Source organism: Mandrillus leucophaeus, unplaced genomic scaffold, assembly GCF_000951045.1.
Source record: "Mandrillus leucophaeus isolate KB7577 unplaced genomic scaffold, Mleu.le_1.0 Scaffold284, whole genome shotgun sequence".
NCBI lineage: Eukaryota > Metazoa > Chordata > Mammalia > Primates > Cercopithecidae > Mandrillus > Mandrillus leucophaeus.
Genome location: NW_012102965.1, coordinates 1561636 through 1585481, shown reverse-complemented (window position 1 = coordinate 1585481; position 23846 = coordinate 1561636). Strand labels below are relative to the sequence as shown.

Below are 23846 nucleotides of genomic sequence, written 5' to 3'. Positions count from 1 at the left end.
TGAATAGTCTTACCCATAAAAGTGCACACTTTATGACTCAATTTACATGAAGTTCTAGAACAGGGACAGCTAATCTATCATGGGAAAAAATTACAACACTGTTTGCCTGGGGCTAGGGGAGGCTAAGAGATCATATTACTTGAAGAAGAAAAAGAGCAATACAAAAATCTAGTTAAAGGCTGGGCGCGGTGGCTCACACCTATAATCCCAGCACTTTGGGAAGCTGAGGCGGGCAGATTGCTTGAGGTCAGGAGTTTAAGACCAGCCTGGCCAACATGGTGAAACCTTGTCTGTACTAAAATACAGAAATTTGCCAGGCGTGGTGGCACGCACCTGTAATCCCAGCTACTAAGGAGGCTGAGGCAGGAGAATCATTTGAACCCGGGAGGCAGAGGTTGCAGTGAGCTGAGATCACACCACTGCACTCCAGCCTGGGTGACAGAGCGAGACTCTGTCTCAAAAAAAAAAAAAAAAAATCTAGTTAATACACATACTGAAGCCTTTGGAGATTATACTACTATCTGCAACTTATTGCATCAAAAAATTAAAATGGATTGAAGGATGGATAAATAAATAGTTGGGCAATAAAACAAATATAGCAAAATGCTCATTGTAGAATATGTATGGGTGGGTATGTGGATATTCATTGTACAATTATTTTGACCTTTCTGTATGTTTGAAATCTATCAAAAATAAAATATTGAGGAGTGTAAGGAAAAAATGGGATGTCTTCAGTTGTATTTCTTATGATGCTTGATCAGAAGATAACAATTAATAAAATAAATGTTAGAACAACAGGAAAAGAGGGATTTGGACATAAAATGGGGTTAGCTAACATTTATTAAGCTCCTGATTCCCTAAGGTGCCACTGGCTTTTTGTGAAAAATATTACATTTAATAAAGGTGTTAAAATGTGGACACTGATGTCAGATATCCACCATTCAAGGGATTTGTCAAAAGAAAGTCAGTGTGGGGGCAGGTGGAGAAAACTACAAAAAAGAACAAAGGAAATAAAACTGAATTAAAGGGAATAGAGAAAAAGAGAACAAAATGTACATTTTCATTTTGACCAATTTCTTAAGAAAGCAGAATGGTCAATTTTGAACTTCATAGAATCATGGGAGTGGTGTTTTTGTACACACATTTTTGGTTCCTAATTAAGTGTTTCAGTGACCTGTACTATTTGGCTTGAACTCCTGGCCTCAAAGCAATCTTCCCACCTCAGCCTCCCGAAGTGCTGGGATTACAGGCCTGAAACCATCACGCCAGGCCTGAGATGTACTATTTGAATACTTCTAATCAAAATGGTTGCAACAGACAAATAAGTACACTGATTTTCATTTTTAGTATCTGTTGAAACAGTAAGCAAGGTGAATGTAATTGCAGACCAAAGGGGAGGAAATTTTTAAAAAATCAATTGATAGGATTGAGGTTGGTGGAGAAAAAAAGTGTTAAAGCTTAATAGAGAGGAATGATGCCTGGAAGACTAAGAATAAAGATATAATCATTAGTGAAATATACACCTGTCCAAAATGATGTATTTGTCTCATACATTTCTCAGAAGAGATTTTCTTTGAGCCTTAAACCCTGAACTATGCTATGTCCCTTAGGATATCACAGAATGGCCTATTTTTACTAGTTAATATTAGACCTAAATACTAATCTTTTCTCTCACCTGTTAGAGGATAATTTATATTAGCTTTATTGATTGCAGAACTAGACATGTATTAATGTGTCTTTTATTGCCCCTGACCTACCAGAGCATGAGAAGTATCTGAAGTATGAAATAAATGCAGAGTGCCGCTGGTAAGAGGTTTAAATCACAAGTGCAAGATTGGTTTAGTTTCTATTTTGCAGATTCTATTAATTCTACAAAGAAAATGGCTTGCAATATTTGAACCACAATTGTCTGCAGTCTGTAAACATAAGGAATCTTAAATCAAAGGACTTAATCAATTCAGTACATTTCCATTCCTTTTTCAAGATGGAAACTCAATATCCCACTGCTACAATTATTTGACTGCAGTCTTGACATATAGGCTGCAATCTTTTAAAAGGCAATGCTAGAATTTCACCTAGTTAACCTCATTTTGAATGTAAGTATTTAAATTTTTTAATTGCTGAATTAATTGTTCATGTTATTAAAAATTGTCATTCGGGTGTGTTGGCTCATGCCTGTAATCCCAGCACTTTGGGAGGCCAAAGCGGGCGGATCACTTGAAGTCAGGAGTTCAAAACCAGCCTGACCAACGTGGTGAAGCTCCGTCTCTACTAAAAATACAAAAATTAGCAGGGTATGGTGGCAAGCGCCTGTAATCCCAGCCACTCGGGAGGGTGAGGCAGGAAAATCACTTGAACCTGGGAGGCAGGGGTTGCAGTGAGCCGAGATCGCACCGCTGCACTCCAGCCTGGGTGAAAAAGCGAGACTCTTCACACACATATATATACAAAATTGTCAAAATATGGAACGGAATTTAAAAAAAATTTTTTTTTAATTTAGAAAAGCGTCGGACATGAGGATCTGAAAAGTGATTTTACTTGCCACCTAAAACATGAATATAACTTGCCTTCTGCACTCTCGCTGGGCTGGACCGGCCCTTCACGGTGACGCGGACCTGGAGCCGGCCTGGGCAGCTGGAAGGTAACCGGGCTTGCCTGTGGGTGGCTCAGAGGCCCTGATCGCGTGCACATGCGCTTGCGGGCTGACTGCTCAGTGGCTTCCGCGGGATATGCAGCTGTGAGCGGGGTTCAGAGGCTTCAGACATCTCAGGCAACAGTGGATGGCTTTCTCGCCACCCCTCTACCCTTAGAGTATGCATTGGAAAGAATTACTGAGCCACTTGGTATCAGGGAGTGGGTGTAGGAAGGAAGACGATATTTCCAAACCGAATGAAAGCATGTCTTTCAGTTACCAGTGGCGTTGGTCTGGCTTTACCTGGTCACTCGGGCTTCAGTGAGAGCTGCACAAAGAATGTTTTTTTTCCTAGTAAAGGGGTTGGGGGCAGGCAAGGGGTGAGAGGTCAGAGGCCTCAAGTCACAGAGGAGGTGCAGGACCAGCAGACTGAGATAACAGCTATTAGGAAGGGCACTGTTTTATGTACACATTCATCTCAATAGTCACAACCACTTTACGAAGTAGTTACTTTTATTACCCCTTTTGCACAGATAAGGAAGTTGAATGTTAGAGAAACTAAGTAATTTGCCTAAGACCACCAGGAAGTCAGTAGCGGAACCTGAACTCAAACTCAAGACCACAAAGCCCTGCATTTAGCCTTTACACTACAGAAATGGACTTGAGCCTGAATGCCTAGGAAAACGTCCCAGTGGGATTAGAACTTAGGATGGGTAGTAAAAGTAGTAAAGATTGGCTAAACACCCAGCAAAGGGGAGAGCTTTCTAGGAAGGGAAGGGCAGAAGCAAAAGGACAAAAGCAGGAATGCTTCTTGGTGGAACAGTAAGAGAACAGACCTGACTGGGTTATTGGATTTATTCTATGATGAGTAACACCACAGAACTTAAAGCCCATTCCTATCCATCTCATGGGTGACCAGAATAATCCTTTTAATAAGAGAAAAGGTATTATAATGCCTATTTGCATATGCAGAAATTAAAGATCTAAGATGATAAGTGATACCTCCATCACATGTCCCTCCCAGAACAAGGCTTTTAGACATTTGCTCCTTCTGCCTTGAAAGCGCTTCCCCTCCTCTTCACCTTATTAACTACTGCCTATCCATCAGCTCTCAATTCAACTTTGACCTGCTAAGAGAGCTTTAGCTGACTTCTCTTCTCTGGGTGAAATCCCTGCCTAGTGTATACACTCATTGAACCATGTACCTCTCCTTTGTAGCATGTATCATGACTGAATTATTCTATTTATTAGTGGGAATAAATCAAGAAGAATAAATAATTGAATAAACAAATTAACAGAACCCAGGTTTGCCTAGGGCTGTTGCTCATGTTTTCCACATGAATATACTATCTTCAAAAGGTACAATAGAAATATCTGAGGCTATATTACCTGGAAAAAGAAAAATTAGGGGAGAGGATATGACAGCTGTCTTTAAATATTTGAAAAACTGTCATGTTGAAGAAGGATTAGACATATTCTGCATAGCTGCAGAGAGCAAAAGACAAATGCGGTGAAAGTCCAGGGAGGCAGATTTCATTGTAGTATAAAGTGAAAAATGTAACAATGAGACCTGTCCAAATATGAAGTGGGCCGTCTGTTAAGGAGGTGAGTAAACAAAAGCTGGAGGAACACCTGTCAGGGGTGTTGTAGAGGAAATTCCTGTTCTGATCAGGAAATTGTTAGCCACGTAGGCCTTTCCAAGCCTAATAGGCTTCTCTAGGTCTGGGAGGGACTTGAAAGCAAAATTTAATTTGATTTGAAGTGACCTCATGGAGAGAGAGCTGCAATGAATAATCGTTCTTATGATGCCCAGCTAACACTGGGCTCTTTAAAAATATGCCTGCGTTTGTGAGTGTCCACTTCTGTGCCTGTTGATGAGGTCTTTGAGAGGCAGCATTCCAATGGAGTTAGGGCTGTGCAGCTGCCACTGTGACTAAACAGCAGAGAACACTCCAACGTACAAGGGAGCAATTTCAGGGTCATTCCCCCTCCTCCAAGCAGACACCCCCCAACCAACCTCCAGTACACATAAACACAAACACGTCTGTACACTGGGAGCTGCTGCTGTCTGCTGAGATCTCAGTGTGTGCTGAAAGATCTTCCATACTGCAATTGAAAGCTGTCCCTTTTCCCAGCTACTGAACGCTACCCCTGACGCGGAGAACAACTTTACAGCAGTATTTCTCTCTCCACATACAGGTCCGATAATCAAAAGGACATTGAAAGAGAAGAAAACTAAAAATCACCTTTTTAATACATTATTTCTATCTTAAACTCACACAAACAAAAGCCTTAAAAATTATGTGGAGGCTGAAAACTAGGAATCCTGATCTGGAAAGTAAGGTCTCATGTTGCCAATATTTGGATGGGGGTGAGCTTGCACAAGATCTATAAATTGTTACATTTAGCAGGTGCAGGCCTGAACCAACAACAACAGCTTTTCTGTGGAGAAATATAATCTGATTGTCAAATAACCAGCTTGCATATTTTGGAATACAACCCATCTGTGAACACTCTAATTCGATAAATTGTAATGTTAAAATTACAGGAAAGATTATCACTTATATTTCAAACCAGTGTCCATTTTGCTGCATGATATTTGGTAATCTAATCATTAAATGTTTGTTGAGCATTTACTATGTGTCAAGCACTATGCTAGGCACTAGGTATAGGGAAGTAAACAAAATGGACACGATCTCTAATGTTATAGGATTTATTATCTAATCTAGATAAAATAAGCACCAAATTAATACATAATTAGAAATTATGACAACTGATAATGAGGGGAAAGGGTCAATAAGAGGGACTCCTAAAATCAAAGCAGGCTTTTCTGAGAAGACATTTAGCTGAGAAATTAAGAGTAAGTGAGAATTAACCTCAGGAAGGGTTAGGAAAAAGACGTTCCTGACAAAGGAATGTTTCCCAAAGCCTTGCAGCAGGAAAGCATGTCATTCGTTCAAGAGTCGAAAGAAAGGCTGGGCATGGTGGCTCATGCCTGTAATCCCAGCACTTTAGGAGGCCAAGGCAGGTGGATAACCTGAGGTCGGGAGTTCAAGACCAGCCTGACCAACATGGAGAAACCTTGTATCTACTAAAAATACAAAAATTAGCTGGGCGTGGTAGCGCATGCCTGTAATCCCAGCTAGTCGGGAGGCTGAGGCAGGAGAATCTCTTGAACCCAGGAGGCAGAGGTGCAGTGAGTGGAGATCGCGCCATTGCACTCCAGCCTAGGCAACAAGAGCCAAACTCCATCTCAAAAAAAAAAAAAAAAAGAGTTGAAAGAAAGCCAATCTGAGCAAAGAGGAGAAGCCCAAGATGATGTTGGCGGAAAAGGCAGGGGCAGACTCTACAGAACTTTGGAGAACATGTTAAGGAAACTGCAGGTTCTAATAAATGCAATGGGGAGCCCAAAAAGAGGGAGTGATACCATTTACATTCTTAAAACCATCTTTCAAAAGGCCGGATGTGGAGAATGGATTAAATGGAGGTAAGAGTCATGTCTCTTTCTCTGGAAGCTCCCCATTTCGAAAAATGACAACTTCCAATTTACAGCCATGTTAATGTAGTATACTTAAAGTTATTTCTTTTAAATAATTATAAAAGTTTAACCTCCCACACATTTTTTGCTTACTAGGCAACTCTCTCCCAAGGAAAGATACTACCACTAAATGAGTGAAAACTGAAGTATTTTCTATTTGGGCAATATAAATTCTAATATACATTGAGAATGAAGGTAAGTTACCATTCAAGGCAGAGGAAGAGCTAAAAATAAATGCCTTTTATGTGCTATTGCGTTCAGAATATTATCTCTATTTTATAATCAGAGGAAACTCTGCATTTCATTGAAGATGCTGGGTCAGAAACAGCCGAAATAGATATTCTGCATTCTTGACTTTATTCTGTTTTTGTTGCCCAGTACCACTTCCTCCTGTGGAACACATAAGAGCAGCAGCGAGTCCTTTTCATCATTCTCATCAAATTTGAATGTAGGCTCCTGGCAAAAGTGAGTAAGTGTGTAACTGGGTGATACAATACTTTTTTTTTCCCTTTTTGCGGAGAACAGGGTATTGCTATATTGCCCAGGCAGGTCTTGAACTCCTGGACTTAAGCTATCCTCCCATTTCTGCCTCCCTAAGAGCTGGAATTACAGGCATGAGCCACCACACCCAGCCTCCAATACTTTGAAAATAATATGGAGTTCTCTTACTGCTCTGAGAACAAGCTCCTCAACATGCTATTTCATGCTATTTTTTTCAGGGGAGAGGGCAGAATAGAAGCATATCTTAAGAAATACAAAGACAAAAGAAATACTCAGCTTCTTGCATTCAAAATAGGATCATGTAACAATCTAAGTTATCTTCCAAATTCCTAATTTCCTCCCCTCTTCCTGACCAAACCCACAAGGCTCATTCTCAGCACCTTTTTGTTTGTTGACTTGTTTTACATGTTGATATGAGGGTTCACGCTTTATGGAAGTGGGATGCTACTTTAGGGGAAGCAAAGGAAAAGTTTGCTCCCCTCGAGTCCCAGGAAATTGTGAAAAGAAGAAAAAGAAGTAGCAAGAGAGCAAAAGAAAAGAAGAGTTAGTCAGACACATATTCTGAGTTCCCCTCTCAGTGAATTGGATTAAATCTGTGGTTCTCAAACTTCAATGGGCCTCAAATCACCAAGAGTGCTTTTTAAAACACAGTTATCCGAACCCCCCTCCAGAATTATTGATTCATTAAATCTGAAGTAGGACTTGCATTTGTCACAAGTTCCCAGATATTGCTAATGCTGCTGACCCACGGACTATGCTTTGAGAACCACTGTGTTGAAGAAATCCAAATAATGCCAAGGTTAAAGGATTCTCTTGTCCTTGATTTTTTTTATTTTTTTTCCCCCCTTGATTTTCATGTAATGCTCAGGAAAGAGATCATCTCTACAACTGACCCATGCTCAAACCTGCTGAGCAGCCAAATCTCCCCAACTCATCCCACATCAGTGGGGACATAAACCACAACCCTCTTCCCTTTACACCAGGGCATCTTCTTAAGGACAGAAACAGGATGGGTGAGGGCATCTCAGAGATTGACCATTTTTTTCCTAGAAAGACACAGCATTCCCTAGGAGACTGTTTCAGTCCCAAAATCTAACAACTCTTAAAACATTGGACAGCTGGTCAAGTTTCTTTCTCCTTCATTCCCCGTGTCAGGTTTCATAAGGCCTCCTGATTCCCTCTTCCCTTTCTCACAGACTGCAGTGTGAACCTGTTACAGGAAAGGGGTTCGAATCCAGACCCCAAGAGAGGGTTCTTGGATCTTGCGCAAAAAGTAATTCAGGGCAAGTCCATAGAGTAAAGTGAAGACAAGTTTATTAAGAAAATAAAGGAATAAAAGAATGGGTATTCCAAGACAGAGCAGCCCTCAGGGCTGCTGGTTGTCCATTTTTATGGTTATTTCTTGATTATATGCTAAACAAGGGGTGGATTGTTTATGCCTCCCCTTTTTAGACCACATAGGGTAACTTCCTGACGTTGCCATGGCATTTGTGAACTGTCATGGTGCTGGTGGGAGTGTAGCAGTGAGGATGACCAGAGGTCCCTCTCGTCACCATCTTGGTTTTGGTGGGTTTTGGCCTGCTCCTTTACTGCAACCTGTTTTATCAGGAAGGTCTTTATGACCTGTATCTTGTGCTGACCTCCTATTTCATCCTATGACTTAGAATGCCTGACCGTCTGGAAATGCAGCCCAGTAGGTTTCAGCCTTATTTTACACAGTTCCTACTCAAGATGGAGTTGCTCCAGTTCAAATGCCTCCGACAAACCCAGTTGACATGGTAGTGAGCCATCTTCAGCAGTGTGGATGATGAAGACAACACCTTCCAAATGGTAACACCACAAGTTAGATGTGGAACAAGCCTTGGGTCTAGACACTGCCAAGCCACCTTACAGACCTTGGACTTTTACTTGTTTGTCATTGTATGTTGGGACCATTTGATACAGCAGTCTAATCTGTATGTCAGTCAGGTCAAATGGAATGAGAGGCATAAGTGATGTGAGACTAATACATGAAGTCATTGCAGTGCTTACAATTATAACATCCTTTCCCTATGTTATACTCTTTTTTTTTTTTTGAGACGGACTCTCACTCTGTCACCCAGGCTGGAGTGCAGTGGCACAAGCTCAGCTCACTGCAGCCTCCACCTCCCGGGTTGAAGCGATATTCCTGCCTCATCCTCCTGAGTAGCTGGGATTACAGGCATGCACCACCACACCCGGCTAATTTTTGTATTTTTGGTGGAGACAGGGTTTTACCATGTCAGCCAGGTTGGTCTCAAACTCCTGACCTCAGGTGATCTGCCCGCCTTGACCTCCCAAGGTACTGGGATTACAGGTGTGACTGCCGCACCTGACCTTCCTAAATCATACTCTTATTCACTGATGGTCAGTGATCTCTCCAGGGCTTCGGCTAGATTAGTCCTTTGATGTTTCACTTTTCTTCTCATTTCCAATTATTCTTTCTTTTCTTTCTTGACTATTGTTTGTCTATCATCATTGCATTTTCTTGAGTCTAGTGATCTGTGTAATTTTACCTCATGTTTTAGTAGCATTTCTTCTACAACTGCCTTAAGAGTCGTTACAAATAACTTACGCATTTTTTTACAGCTGTTAATACTTTGAAATATCAGAATAAGTCAATAAATAATCAAAATAGTACCCCCTTTTTTTTTTGAGATGGAGTCTCGCTCTGTTGCCCAGGCTGAAGTGCAGTGGCGCAATCTCGGCTCACTACAAGCTCCGCCTCCCAGGTTCACGCCATTCTCGTGCCTCAGCCTCCCAAGTAGCTGGGACTACAGGTGCCCGCCGCCACGCCTGGCTAATTTTTTGTATTTTTAGTAGAGACGGGGTTTCACCATGTTAGCCAGGATGGTCTCGATCTCCTGACCTCGTGGTCTGTCCACCTCGGCCTCCCAAAGTGCTGGAATTACAGGCATGAGTCACCGTGCCCAGCCAAAATAGTACACTTTTAAAAGATTTTCATTATCAACCTTTCACTTCTAAGGTTAACATTTATGAATTAACAGGTATGGATTTGATTAAGGTAATAATGCAAAAATTATATCCAGTAGAATCTTGGACCAACATACCTAAGAATAAATAAATAAATACATTTGTGTATGTGTGTGTGTGTATCCCTGAAATTTTATATTTGTATACATATGTATATAATAGACACAGATGATTTTTATTGAATAAAAAATCTTACATGATAGATACAGGCTCACATTCTTACGCATTTAATAGTCAAATATGTTTTAATCAAGTTGGTTCCTTTGTAAACTCAATATGCATTCAGATTATGTTAAATATTCTTAACATTTCTATTTTTTCCAAAATAAAGTATTCTTTGTAATAAAAATTAACTCCTAGACATTGGGACTATATCAGACACTATATGAATGCTAAGATTCATTCCTGAATGAATGCCAATTTTGAAATTTTTTCACTGTAGAAGTCACAGTCCTTCAGAATATAAGTCACCAGTAAGTGCTCTGAATTCCTTTCTGAACTGTCACATCACTGATTTAGTTAGACCAAGAATAAAACAATTGGAGGAACAAATACATGTCTCAATTTATCTCATCCTTCAGCCAACAAGGTAATATGATTTTGTAACTCCCTCCATTCAAAGCACCAATAGCCAGAGACTGCTCTTTCCAAAAGAACAAACGTACGAACAAATGCAGCTTAAAAAGTAAAACAAGTACTCATAGCATCATCAATACAAAATTATAAAAACAAGGCAAATTTTATTTCAAACATTTTAGAGTGCTTTTAAATATTGTTTCAGAAGAAGGAAATAAGCGTATGTATTCTGCTAAGCTCTAATGCTTCAGGAACCCACAAAACAATTATTTTATCACCCTAGCCAGCTACTGATCATAGAGATGGGATCAGATGCCATGATAGAGACCAAAACAATGAACCTTTGTGACCAGTTACAGGAATACAACAAACCCAGAGACACTGACATTGCCGGGAAACCAGTGCTCAAGACAGAGCCAGTAGTTAGAAATCAAAAGAGCCTTCATGAGTTATGGAGCACACATATCCAGGAGTTCAAAGCAAGTCTTGAATCACATGGATAACGAAGGCCAAAACAAAGCATAGAATCAAGACAAGAAGGGCCAGGCGCAGTGGCTCACGCCTGTAATCCCAGCACTTTGGGAGGCCGAGACGGGTGAATCACAAGGTCAGGAGTTCGAGACCAGCCTGGCCAACGTGGTGAAACCCCATGCCTACTAAAAATACAAAAAATTAGCTGGACGTGGTGGCAGGTGCCTGTAATCCCAGCTCTTCAGGATGCTGAGGCAGGAGAATTGCTTGAACAGCTGGAGGTTGCAGTGAGCCGAGATCGTGCCACTGCATTCCAGCCCAGGTGACAGTGGGAGACTCCATCTCAAAAAAAAAAAAAAGACAAGAATTCAGAACCATACATATGAAGCCCCACACTGACTGTCCTGTCCATTAGTCATTTGAGTGAATATAGCTGCAGCAAGAATAGTGTGTGTTAGCTGCAGATAAATTAGTCCCCGCCATTCCTTCCATCATAGTGGTCTTCCCAGACATTGGGAACAACATATGCCATTTATTTTTCCCACTATCCACAGTTAAGGACTCAGGAGGAAAGCCAGATTGGTTATAAACTAAATAAAGAACTTATATTTTATCTTCATGTCTAAGTTGCATTATGAGTCAAATTCCCACCCTACTAATAGCTAATGAGCTATTGGCTGGACTTCAAGTAGAATCAAAGAACAAAGTAAGTCTGAAATTTGGCATGGGAATCTCCAGCTAGCCAGAAAAGTACCAGGAGACAAAATTACATATAAAAAAAATCCATCCTTTTATTTTTTATAGCTTTATTGCGATATAATTCACAGACTGTACGATTCACCCACTTAAAGTGTAAAATCTGATGGTTTTTAGTATATTCACAGATTTATACATCTATCACCACAATCAATTTTAGAACATTTTCATTACCCAAAAAGAAGCTCCGCTCCCCCCACCATCATTGCAGGCAACTGCTAATCTGTTTTCTGTCTGTATAGAGTTACCTATCTGGGCATTTCATATAAACAGAATCACACAACATATGGTCCTTTGTGACTAGTTTCTTTTACTTAGCTTGTTTTCAAGGTTCATCCATATTGTAGCATGTATCAGTATTTCATTTCTTTTAATTCGTGAATAGTATTCTATTTTATGGACACACAACATCCATCCATCAGTTGATGGAAATTTATGTCACTTCTACTCTTTGACTATTACGAATATCACTACTGTGGGCATTCATGTACAAACTCTTATATGGACATATGATTATTGTTGTTGTTGTTGTTGCTGTTGTTGTTGTTTTTGTTTTGAGACAGAGTCTCGCTCTGTCGCCAGGCTGGAGTGCAATGGCGCAATCTTGGCTCACTGCAACCTCTGCCTCCCGGGTTCAAGCGATTCTCCTGCCTCAGCTTCCTGAATAGCTGGGACTACAGGCATATGCCACCATGCCTAGCTAATTTTTTTTGTATTTTTAGTAGAGACGGGGTTTCACCATGTTAGCCAGGATGGTCTCGATCTCTTGACCTCGTGATCTGCCCGCCTCAGCCTCCCAAAGTGCTGGGATTACAGGCATAAGCCACCATGCCTGGCCTGGACATATGTTTTAATTTCTCGTGAGTATATCTAAGAGGAGAATTGCTTGATCATACGGCAACTCTATGCTTAACTATTTGAAGAACTGCCAGACTGTTTCCCAAAGTGGCTGCACCATTTTTCGCCCCACCAGCAGTGTATGAGGGTTCCAGTTTCTCCATATTCTCATCAACACTTGTTATAATCTGTCTTTTAAATTATAATACCCCATCCACCCTTTACAAAATCTTATGCAGTTCTTCTGGCTCTTTGGACCTGTTCATTGAACTAATTTCCTGGTTAGAGAAATCAACTTAAAAAACGCAAAATACTGAGCACATTCTTGCCTAATGGTCAAGCAGGAAAGAAAAGCCAAATCTGGCAAAATGTCTAGGGGAAAAGGGGGGATGAAGAATACATAAAGCAGTGCCCAGTCTCCTCTGAATATAAACACAAAAGAGGCCTGGCATTGCAGCTGCTTCTACCTGAACTCATTCCGGGAATGGCTAGGGCAGGATATGTAGGTAAGAAAAGATGAGCAAGAGTTGGAACGTCACTCAAATTAACTGGAGAGGAAATATGGAGCCAAAGTTGGGCTCAAACTATTCTCTCCCCAACTCCTATTTGGTATTTTTTCACCAAAGAGCACATACTGGAACCCTTTGGGGGTCTCTTCTACCTTTAAAGTTCTATAATTTCATGATTTTCTTCCGGTAAGTATACCTTAAGTTAATTGTGCAGTGTATCCCTTATATGAACAGAAGACTGTCTCAAGAAGATTCCTTTTAAATGTTTTTAATGCATTTTTTAAAATATTTTTACTTTTAATGTTTCCTGAAGCTACACTGTCTATAGCACTGGTATTTCCCAAAAGTCACTAAAAGCTCCTGAAAGTCCAACTGACAGAAAAGATGGATTTGATTAAAAGGAAAAAAATACAGAATATAGTCCTTGGAAAGTATGCTGATTTGTTATTTAGCCAGCTAGAGAATTGTGCTGTTTTGCTCTTGGGAATTGTACCATGGAATAAAATAATTTTGTTGAACTGCAATATAATTAAAACATCTGAAAATACAGGAAAAGATGAATTAGAAAGATGGAGGATTCAAAATAAGGAGGACCAATTCCAAACAAAATACCAAGCAACCAAATCAGAAGATACTAGGTGTTACACATGCTCTTCCTTATTTAACATGGAAGGAAACTGCAAGTAGTATTGCACTAATAAGGCACTTCCTGGGGCCTAAAGTTACCAGTTTTTCAATTCAAGAGACATTTTTTGTGCACCCACTATAAGCCGGGAACTTTGCTTGTCTCTAAGGCTGCCAAAATAAATAAGACAGCCTCTGCCAGAGAAGAGCAACAGAGGGCTCACCCTCTGCCAGGCAAATGAAAACTTGTTATTCAGCTGCAATTCCCTGAGATCATTCTACAGCTATGATAGGAAAGAATGAGAGTTGAAATTGTGAAAAGAAACGATCTACAGTTACCTAAGCTGGGGGTGAGAGGAGAACCTGGAGAGGGGTGGCAAGGGAATTGGAGGGAGAGGACCTGATTCATGAACTCCATCTTGTAAAGAACTAGCAGGATTTCACCAAGCAGAGATGGGCAACAGGCATTTGTGTAACGTATTGTAGTGTCACAGCAAAGGTTTTGGAGATTTATAAGTTTTCACCATATGAAACTATCAATAATCAACAATTTTTTGGCCTACAAAAATACATATTCATATGGTTCAATCTAAAACAAAATAATCCCCTTGAGTATGCCAAGTGAATGTTAAAACCTGTAGGAGAATTAGTTAGAAAAGTAGTTTGAGTCAGAGTTGGAAGAGCTTTGAACTGAAGTAGTTTCACCTTTATTCTATAGGTGATGGAGAAGGCAATTCACAAAATAACTTTGAACAAATAGCCAATAAATGTATGTTTAAATGTTTAAATAATTTCAAGTTTAAAGAAAACTATGTATGATTTTCAGTGCCACGAAGGAAAACAATTTAATGTTAACATTCAATGTCAACAAGGACTCAAGAAAACAGGATGTTTCCTTCCATGGCTGGGTGTGTAAATTAGAATAAACTTTCAGGAAGGCGATTTGAATACACCGTGACCTAGCATTCCACTTTGAAGACTTTATCCCAAAGAAAAAGTCATGGATATTAAAAACTAACAAACAAAACAACTTGGAGGCCAAGGTGGGTGGATCGTTTGAGGCCAGGAGTTCAAGACCAGCCTGCCCCAAATGGCAAAACCCTATCGCTACTAAAAATACAAAAGTTAGCCGGGTGTGGTGGCGTGTACCTGTAGTCTCAGCTACTTGGGAGGCTGTGGCAGAAGACTTGCTTGAATCTGGGAGACAGAGGTTGCAGTGAGCTGAAATCACACCATTGCACTCCAGCCTGAGCGACAGAGCAAGACTCCGTCTCAAAAAAAAAAAAGGAAGTTCAGCCACCAGGATTTCCTTGATGTTCTAAAGTAGAGAGTTGTGTAAATAAAACATGAATCATCCTTATAATTGAACATTATACAGCTACTTTAAATGCTTAAATAAATATTTAATGACATGAAATTTTGTTACATGAAAAAATTAGGTTATGAAACAGTATGTGTATCAGTCAACGCTCTTAAGAAATAGATCAGACTGACTAGGTTTGAGTTTCAGAGCTACCATTTATAGTCACAGGACCTTGGACAAGTAACCTAATCTCCCTGTAACTCAGTTTTATCTCTAAAATGGGGATAACATCAGTCCATAACTCATTGGAGTTTTGTAAACGATTAAATGAGTTAATACATGTAAAGTCCTTAGAAATTTGCCTGGCACATATTAAGAACTACCTAAGAGTCAGTTATTATTAATATCATTAATATTTGTTACCAGTATATTAAGTCAACTTTGAAGCTAATTTAAGAAGCAAAGGTGGGAACAGAACCATCAAGGCAAGAACCATACCCAAAGCATTCTGCAGAGCTGGTCCATGAAGTCACCACTCCAGCTGCCAAGCACTGACCCCATAGCTTGCACTGCCAAGTCTTTGGGAGCTGGACACTGCATATTGCCTCAGAACAGCTGTGTCTGCTGCCACTGGAAACCGGATGCAGCTGCTATTGCTGCTGTGGCCCTGGCCAGAGCGGATTCTGCATCATCCCTGCTGCTTTGAGTCACCAGCCCCTGAACCAAAGTCAACAGAGGATTCATCTGCTTGACTGCACCAAGTCCCCAAAAGCAGCCAAAGAAGTTGAGAAAAAACAGAATTGGGCGTTTTTATTCTATAGAAAAGGCAACTTCTGGCTGGGCATACAGGTTCATGCCTGAAATCCTAGCACACTGGGAAGCTGAGGCAGGTTTGAGCTGAGGAATTCAAGACAGCCTAGGAAACATGGTGCAACTCCATCTCTAAAAAATACAAAAATTGGCTGGATGCAGTGGCTCATGCCTGTAATCCCAGCACTTTGGGAGGCCAAGGCAGGCGGACCACGAGGTCAAGAGATTGAGACCATCCTGGCCAACATGGTGAAACCCCGTCTCTACCAAAAATACAAAAATTAGCTGGGCCTGGTGGTGTGTGCCTGTAATCCCAGCTACTCGGGAGGCTGAGGCAAGAGAATCGCTTGAATCCAGGAGGTGGAGGTTGCAGTGAGCCAAGATCATACCACTTCACTCCAGCACGGGCGACAGTACAAGAGTTGGTCTCAAAAAAAAATTTAAAAATAAATAAATAAATAAAAAATCAGCCGGGTGTGGTGGTACACACATGTAGTCCCAGCTACTCAGGGGGCTGAAGTCGGGGGATTGCTTGAGCCTGGGAGATTGAGACTGCAATGAACCATGATTGCAGCATTGTACACCAGGCTGGGAATCAAAGCGAGATAAAATAAAAAAAGAGAAAGAAAAAGAAAGAGAGAAAAGAGAGAGAGAGAGAGAGAAAGAAAGAAAAAGAAAGAAAGGAAGGAAAGAAAGGAAGGAAGGAAGGAAGGAAGGAAGGAAGGAGGAAGGAAGGAAGGAAAGAAAGAAAGAAAGAGAAAGAAAGAAAGAAAGAAAGAAAAAGAAAGAAAGAAAGAAAGGAGGAAAGAAAGAAAAAAAGAAAGAGAAAGAAAGAAAGGATTTTTCTTTATAACATGGGGGAGTCAACAAACTTAGAAAGCAAATTTATACATTAGGTAATTAAAAAAAGATAAATGATCCTTTTTGGTTTTAAAAATACAGATATAACTGGAATGTGTATTTTCATGCAAATAAAGGAGTAAAAGGATACACATCAAACTGTTCATGATTAATTCTGAATTGACCATTATGGCTGATTTGAATGTTTCATCTTCTGTCTGTAACTTTCCAAATCTTTTGTGACATAGAAAAAAAACAAGACTGAGCAATATCAGATCTCTATTTTTGAAAGAGAATTGAGTCTTTCTTAGATATAGCTATGGACTAGAAAGTGGAAGACTAGATTCAGATGGACATTGTTATCTCAGAGCAGGACCTTGCTACTCCAAGTATAGTCGATGGACCAGAAACATTAGCTTGACACAGAAACATATTAGAAATGCAGAATCTCAGGCCCCATCCCAAATCTAATGAAAGCAAAGAAGGAAATGAATCAGCAGATATTCGAGAAGTATAAGCAACAAGACTTGACAATGTGAAGAAACTCATAAAAGATTACAAGCCTTAAAAACATTTCCAAATTTAGAAGTAGGCAGGGTCATTAACAGAGACGAATTATTGGAACAGGAGCCAATTTTTTGTTGTGTTTTTATGACAAGGTCTCAGTCTGTCTCCCACTCTGGAGTGTCATGACACGATCACAGCTCACGCAGCCTCGACCTCCTGGGCTCAAGTGACCCTCCCATCTCAGCCTCCCAAGTAGCTGAGAACACAGGCACGCACCACAATGCCCAGCTAATTTTTCAATTTTTTGTAAAGACCGGGTCTCCCTATATTGCCCAGGCTGGTCTCAAACTCCTGAGCTCAAATGACACTTCCAAAGCCCTGGGATTACAGGCGTGAACCACTGTGCCCAGTTGGTTTAGACATTGAGAACTCAAAAGATGGCCCAGTGAGGGAAACGTAAAATTAGGGCCAAAAAGAAATGTCAAAATTAGGCTTATAAAAATGAGCGTAATCTAAGACAAGGAGATAACAGAAGCCGTAACAGTGGATATAACTTCTAACGGAGAACATGCAAAGCAAGATAAGAAATCCAAGCAAGATCCTTTGGTAATATGTAAATTTTGGAGACGGGGAGAAAGAGAAGTCAGAAAATGAATGGCCAAAACTAACATCATCAAGAGATTAAAGTATCAAAGAAAACAAAGGACAAGTATTTCATTATTATTCAATTCTTTCCTCCTTTCATGACAAATTATGAGTGGTTTACACAATTATACTTACACTTAAAAGGATAGTAATGGATTAAAAGAGATCTCAATTCTAGAAACACAGAATGGCCAAAATACTTGGGAGGGGGAGGATATGGAAGAGAAGGACACTAATGCCTTGGATGTTATAATAGTTCTCGTCATTGGAAGATATCAAAAATTTCATAGCTTTTATTTTGTTTTGATGAAAATTTCACAGTTTTTATAGTGTTGCAAATCAAATAAGACCATGACTTATCTTTGTTTCATTCATTCATTCAGCTGACATTTATCGCGTACTTGCTATGAACCAGGCAGTCTTTGGGGTGTTGAGGATACAGCAGTTAACAAAACAGACAAGTCCCCTTGCCATCATGGGCTTACATTCTAGAGGGGCAGACAGGCAATAAACAAAAGAAATAAGTAAACATATTGTGTGTCAGATGGTGATAAGCACTATAGAGAAAGGGATAAAAGGTGGGATAAGAGCTGCCATTTTAAAAGATGGGACAGAGAAGACCACTAGGGAGATGAATAGACCTAAAGGAGGTGAAGAAGCCACTTATTCAAGTGTCTGAGGAAAGAGCATTGCACAGCAAGGCTCTGAGGCTGATGTGGCCCTGGTGTGGTCAAGGAGGCCAATGTGGCTGGACTGAGGGAGCGAGGAGTGGGCACGAAAAGAGGACAGAGGAGTAAAGGCCTTCAGAGGTTTTTGAGCAGGTAAATGACATTATCTGACATGGATTTTATCATTCTGGCTGAATCTATTCATCTATCTATCTATCTATCTATCTATCTATCTATCTATCTATCTGTCTATCTATGAATGATATATCTATACCTGTATTTATATAGATATAGATGCATTTTTTTTGAGACAGGGTCTTACTCTTTTGCCCAGGCTGAGTGCAGTGGGGTAATCTTGGCTCACTGCAGCCTCAACGTCCCAGGCTCAAGCAATCCTCCCACCTCAGCCTCCCAAAGTGCTGGGATTTCAGGTGTGAGCCACTGTGCCCACTGGTTGCTATTTTAAGAACAGATTGAAGTAGGAAAACCAGATAGGAGGCTATTGTAAATACCTAGCCAAGAATAATGGTGACTTGGACCAGGTACCTTTGACAGTTTTGTGTTTTTCAGATAGGTACCATTTTTGTTTTTCTTCTAGTATATCCTAAGAAAGTGGGATGGGAAGAGGGATGAGAGACTGTGTGTGTAGCAGAGAAAGAAGTGCAGAACTCTCAACTCTTCTAGTTACATAATTTCTATGTATTTCACAATCATCCTCAGCCACACAGAATAAAATGTGTAAGCAACTTAAACATTTAATATGTCTAAATATTTAAATCTTCTAAATTATCACAGCTTCAAGGAAATGTTAAAAACAAAAACTAAAAACTATTATTATCACTATGTCAATAAATGTATAGTTAGGCCACGGTAACAATAAAAGAACCTGATCATTTATTTTAAAGACATGAGCAATATATTTGAAATGTAGAGTCACTAAATAATGAGTAGTTCTGAAAGGTATAATTTTAAACCTTCCACTCTTTCAATGCTATAATTAAAACAAAAATGAAGCAGAATCTAGAGAGTCCACACACAGACTTGGATTACATCAGGACACAGAATTTGCTTCTTCTATGGATCCAAGACCAAAGGCTTCATTTATTTGCTAAAGATTAAAAGGATAAACCATTATTTATCATTTTAAAGTACACAGACAACCAAGTCAAGTTAAATGTTGATTCAGAGAAGAGTTGTCAACACTACATTAACATTACCCTAGTTCTGTAGGGTGCTTTATTGTTTACAAAGCACTTTAACTACCATTATTTCATTTGAACCTCACAATAGACCCATTAATATCATAATTCTTAATTTACAGATTAAGAAAACTAGTCTCAGCGAGGTTAAGAGACTTACCCAAGGGCATCCAAGTCACTAGCAAGGGCCAGAGCTGGAAACAGAACCCTCACTTCCTAGTCCACTGTTTTTTCTTTTTTCTTCAGTAAGTGTGTTTTAATGCTATAGCAACGGTCTTTCAGGATCAAGATAAAAGGCATTTCAGAAGTATTTAAGATTGCTATTATTTAGCAATTAACAACATAAATAAAACAAATGTCATGAATGCATTAAATCATATACAAACCCAGTAAAATTATAGTATTCTTTCAAAGTCATTATCTCCTTCAAATGAAACAAAGCTTCCTATGCCAAGTTCCAGCTTAGGAAGGATTTGTCGCAAAATAAAAGTACATTGTCAATCTAAGGAATAGGATCGAAAGGACTCTGAAGAGTAAAGTGATGGAACGGTGACCCAAACACCCAACACGCTGGAGTCCACTGCTTTTTATACTGTACCAACCTGCATTCTTTTCCAGGTATAGAAGAGGCCACAGTAGGAGAATGGTTTTCTTTGTGTGGGAATTAGCCAGATCTGCAAGACTAAAGGTAGAAAGCAGTACCTATGGAAAGGTACCAGCTTGGGAATAATAGTCTTATGGTAAATACTGTTGTCCCCATTTAATGTTGGAAAAAAAACAAGGAGCAGAGGTTTGTTCTAGGTGAACAGTGGCTCTTCAATTATTCAGGAGTGGTTTCCCATTTAGGCTTACCTTGATCTTTTTCACTATTCTCCTTTATGGTTCTTGCTTATCTCCTGGCCTGCTTGTTAGCACCTCCACCAGAGGGCAGGAAGAACAGGAAGAGAAGCATGTGTAACCGGTTTGATCAAAAAGCTGCAATAAGAAAACTTATGTCATTATCTTAATTTAGGCTTTGGAGTCTTTCTGGATTTCAGTTACTAATGTGACCTTTGCCAACATTCTTCTAGATAAACCTAGAATAATCAATGCAGTAAAATGATTTCCTATAAATAAAAATCATCTACTTCTAATTGTATTGTTCAATACAATATTACATATATTGAACCTTATATAACACTTAAATTTATTTAGAACTCATTACATGCACTAACTTTGTATAACATTTTTAACTTGTTTGGAATTGGTGTGAACTTCTCTAAAGGCATATTAAATGCTCCAGAGCTTAGAAAATAGAGCTTAGAAAACAGGTGTGGCTGGGCGTGGTGGCTCACACCTGTAATCCCAGCATTTGGGGAGGTTGAGGCAAATAGATCACCTGAGGTCAGGAGTTCGAGAGCAGCCTGGCCAACATGGTGAAACACTGTCTCTACTAAAAACAAAAAAAATTAGCCAAGCATGGTGCTTGAACCTGAGAGGCAGAGGTTGCAGTGAGCCAAGATCACACCACTGCACTCCAACCTGGGCGACAGAGTGAGACTTCTTCTCAAAAAAAAAAAAAAGGAAAAAAAGAAAAAAGAAACAAAGTCTCCTCCACAGCAACTTCCTCAGCATTTCAAACAACGATCAGGGACTTTTTTTTGTTAAGGGCGGTCTTCTAGGCTTCAAGCACCAACAGATTTTCCCTCCTTCATGGCCTTGAAGGTTGTCAGTTTGCATTTATTGGAAGTGCAAAGATATATTAAAATAAAGAACAGCACATTTAGAATTAAGGAAAGTCTGGATCATTTAGTGCTCTGATTCCAGGCGACATCCGGCACCCATTGTGGTACCTGTGCTTTACTCTGCATGGAGAGAAAGTGCTGGAGTGAAAGTCTGGCCCTGGAGGTGCAAGAAGGTGCCCTACTGTGCTACTTCTGCCAGACAGAGCCTTGAGGGGCAGAGGGTGAGGTTTTTGCATCTCTGTGGAGTGGTTCAGGCTGATTGCAACTGCCTGAAGGACCTCTACACAATGAGTACAGACTAGGGTACTTGACAAATCTTTGTGGTATGGATTTTGCTATTCAAACCAACCTGGAAATTTGCAGGAAGCTCAAGTCATTAATGGGTAGAAACAATCTGGGAACTGAGAGGATGCTAGTCAGTAAGGAAGAAAGGTGGAAAAGGGGGTATGCAGTTATTAATGGAACGCTGACAAACATGGGGACTGTCAAAATGTGTCCTCCACTTGAAACATCTCTTTTTTCAGGCAGTGCCTATTTTGTGGTCAGTAGGGAGGATGTGGGGTATATGCTAGAGAATGAAAAAAATTTTAAAGTTTATGGAGTAGGCCCAAGACACATACAGCAAGTATCTCTAGGCCACTGTCCAAAGGATTCCTGAAGTCCCCAGCTCACTCTCCTTAAGCTATAATTATGACTTGTCTGATATGCACGCAGCTTGTAGGTTTGCCAAGTGGCGGCACTTTGAGGCCCTCCTCACCCACCTGCAGTAGGGTCCATGTGCACTCAGTGTGATTTTCAGAGCTGGCACCTTGAACTGGATGCTATGCAAGCACCATTTGTTTGCCAATAAGCTTGACACGGACGGTGACCTCTTTGCCATCCAGTGTTTAGATGAGCATCTGAGATATAAAGCTTTGAAGACTTTAAAACACTGGCCACTATAGGCAATTTTAGGAATAAGAAGAAGAATGCACAAAATTGACACTATCTGTTTCCTCTTCTTTGTCAATAAGCACCAGGAAAATTGTATAGGGCCCTCTTTGGAGCAAGGACTCTAAGTCATCGTGTCAGAGAAGCTGCCTAGTTTTTGCAGAGCACAATTGACTAGAAAGGTTGGAGCATTAAGTGTTCATCTGGAGTTAATGTGAGGGGGAAGTATCATAAAAGTAGCTGTGAAGCCAGGGCTTCACAGGTCTTCACATTCTCTTCTGAAGAGAATGGGCTGAGGCGGCTGGAGAAGAGGCTGACACAAAACAATCAGCCTGTTGAAAGAGCTCAGGGGCTGGATGCAGTGGCTCACCCTTGTAATCCCAGAATTTTGGGAGGCTGAGGCAGGAAGATTGCTTGAGCCCAGTGTTTTAATTTAATTTAATGTAACTTAATTTAGGAGCGCTAAGTAATTAAATATGAGGCCAAAGTACATAAGAAAGTGGCAGTCTTTTATTGCAAATATGCACACACTCTCGGGCGAAGTTCTCTGGTCCTCAGGTGTGGGGGGGGGGCGGCCAGGGAAGCCGCGCCGGCGCTCTCGGGTGATGTTCTCCGGTCCACGAATGTGGGGGGCCAAAGAAGTCACGCCGGCTCCTGCCGGCAGCGGACTTTTATGCCTGGGAGCTGGAAGGGGAGGAGTTTGGGGCGTTTGTGTAGTAGTGGCTTCTTGAATTTCGGTGTCCTCGGCTTGACGTCATTCTGCGCATGCTCAGTTGATTTGGTTCTTTTCCCGGGCGCGGGAATTTTTCCCGGGCACGGGAAAATCTGTGAAGAAGAACCCGGAAACAACAGGGACTGCTCCATCTTGTTCACCTTCCTCCATCTTGTCCCTTTTCCTTCACCCAAACACCCAGGAGTTCTAGTTGCTGTGCCTGTAGTCCCAGCTACTCAGGAGGCTAAGAGGGGAGAATTGCTTGAGCCCAGCAGGTTGAGCCCCCAGTGAGCAGTGATCATGCCATGGCACTCCAGCCTGGGTGACAGAAACCCTATCTAATAAAAAGAAAAGGCCAGGAGTGGTGGCTCACACCTGTAATCCTAGCACTTTGGGAGGCTGAGGCGGGCAGATCACCTGAGCTCAGGAGTTCGAAACCAGCCTGACCAACATGGAGAAACCCCATCTCTACTAAAAATACAAAATTAGCTGGGCGTGGAGGTGCATGTCTGTAATTCCAGCTACTCAGGAGGCTGAGACAAGAGAATCGCTTGAACCCAGGAGGCAGAGGTTGCGGTGAGCTGAAATTGCGCCATTGCACTCCAGCCTGGGCAACAAGAGCAAAGACTCTGTCTCAAAAAAAAAAAGAAAGAAAGAAAAAGAGCTTAGGGACTTAACAAAGTTAGAAGATTTCACCTGTGCCAAAATTATTTAGAGAATTTTAAATGTGGCAATTGTCCTGGTATGAATACATTTACAGCAACAAATTATCATAAAGATACAATTTATCTCATATATTTATTAAAATAGAGATTTGATTTTACTCTAAATGATCCTTGTAAATAATTTCTTTTCTGCTATAACATTGGCTTAAAATTGGCTAGATTTAAAGGTAAAGAATTTGTTAATTAAAAAAATCTGAACTAACAATTGTCACAATTAATCTCATTTTAAAGTCAGTCCATGTTGAACTTTTCTGGATTATTTACGCATTGATTATTTTAGCATACATTTACAGAATGCCTACTATGTGCCAGGCGTTATAGTAAGTG

At 40.5% G+C, this 23846-nt stretch overlaps 1 pseudogene; it reads left to right on the top strand.

The window, feature by feature from the left end:
* The first annotated feature begins 2689 nt into the window (after positions 1-2689).
* On the top strand, positions 2690-22096 carry LOC105543524 (annotated as a pseudogene).
* The last annotated feature ends 1750 nt before the right edge of the window (positions 22097-23846 follow it).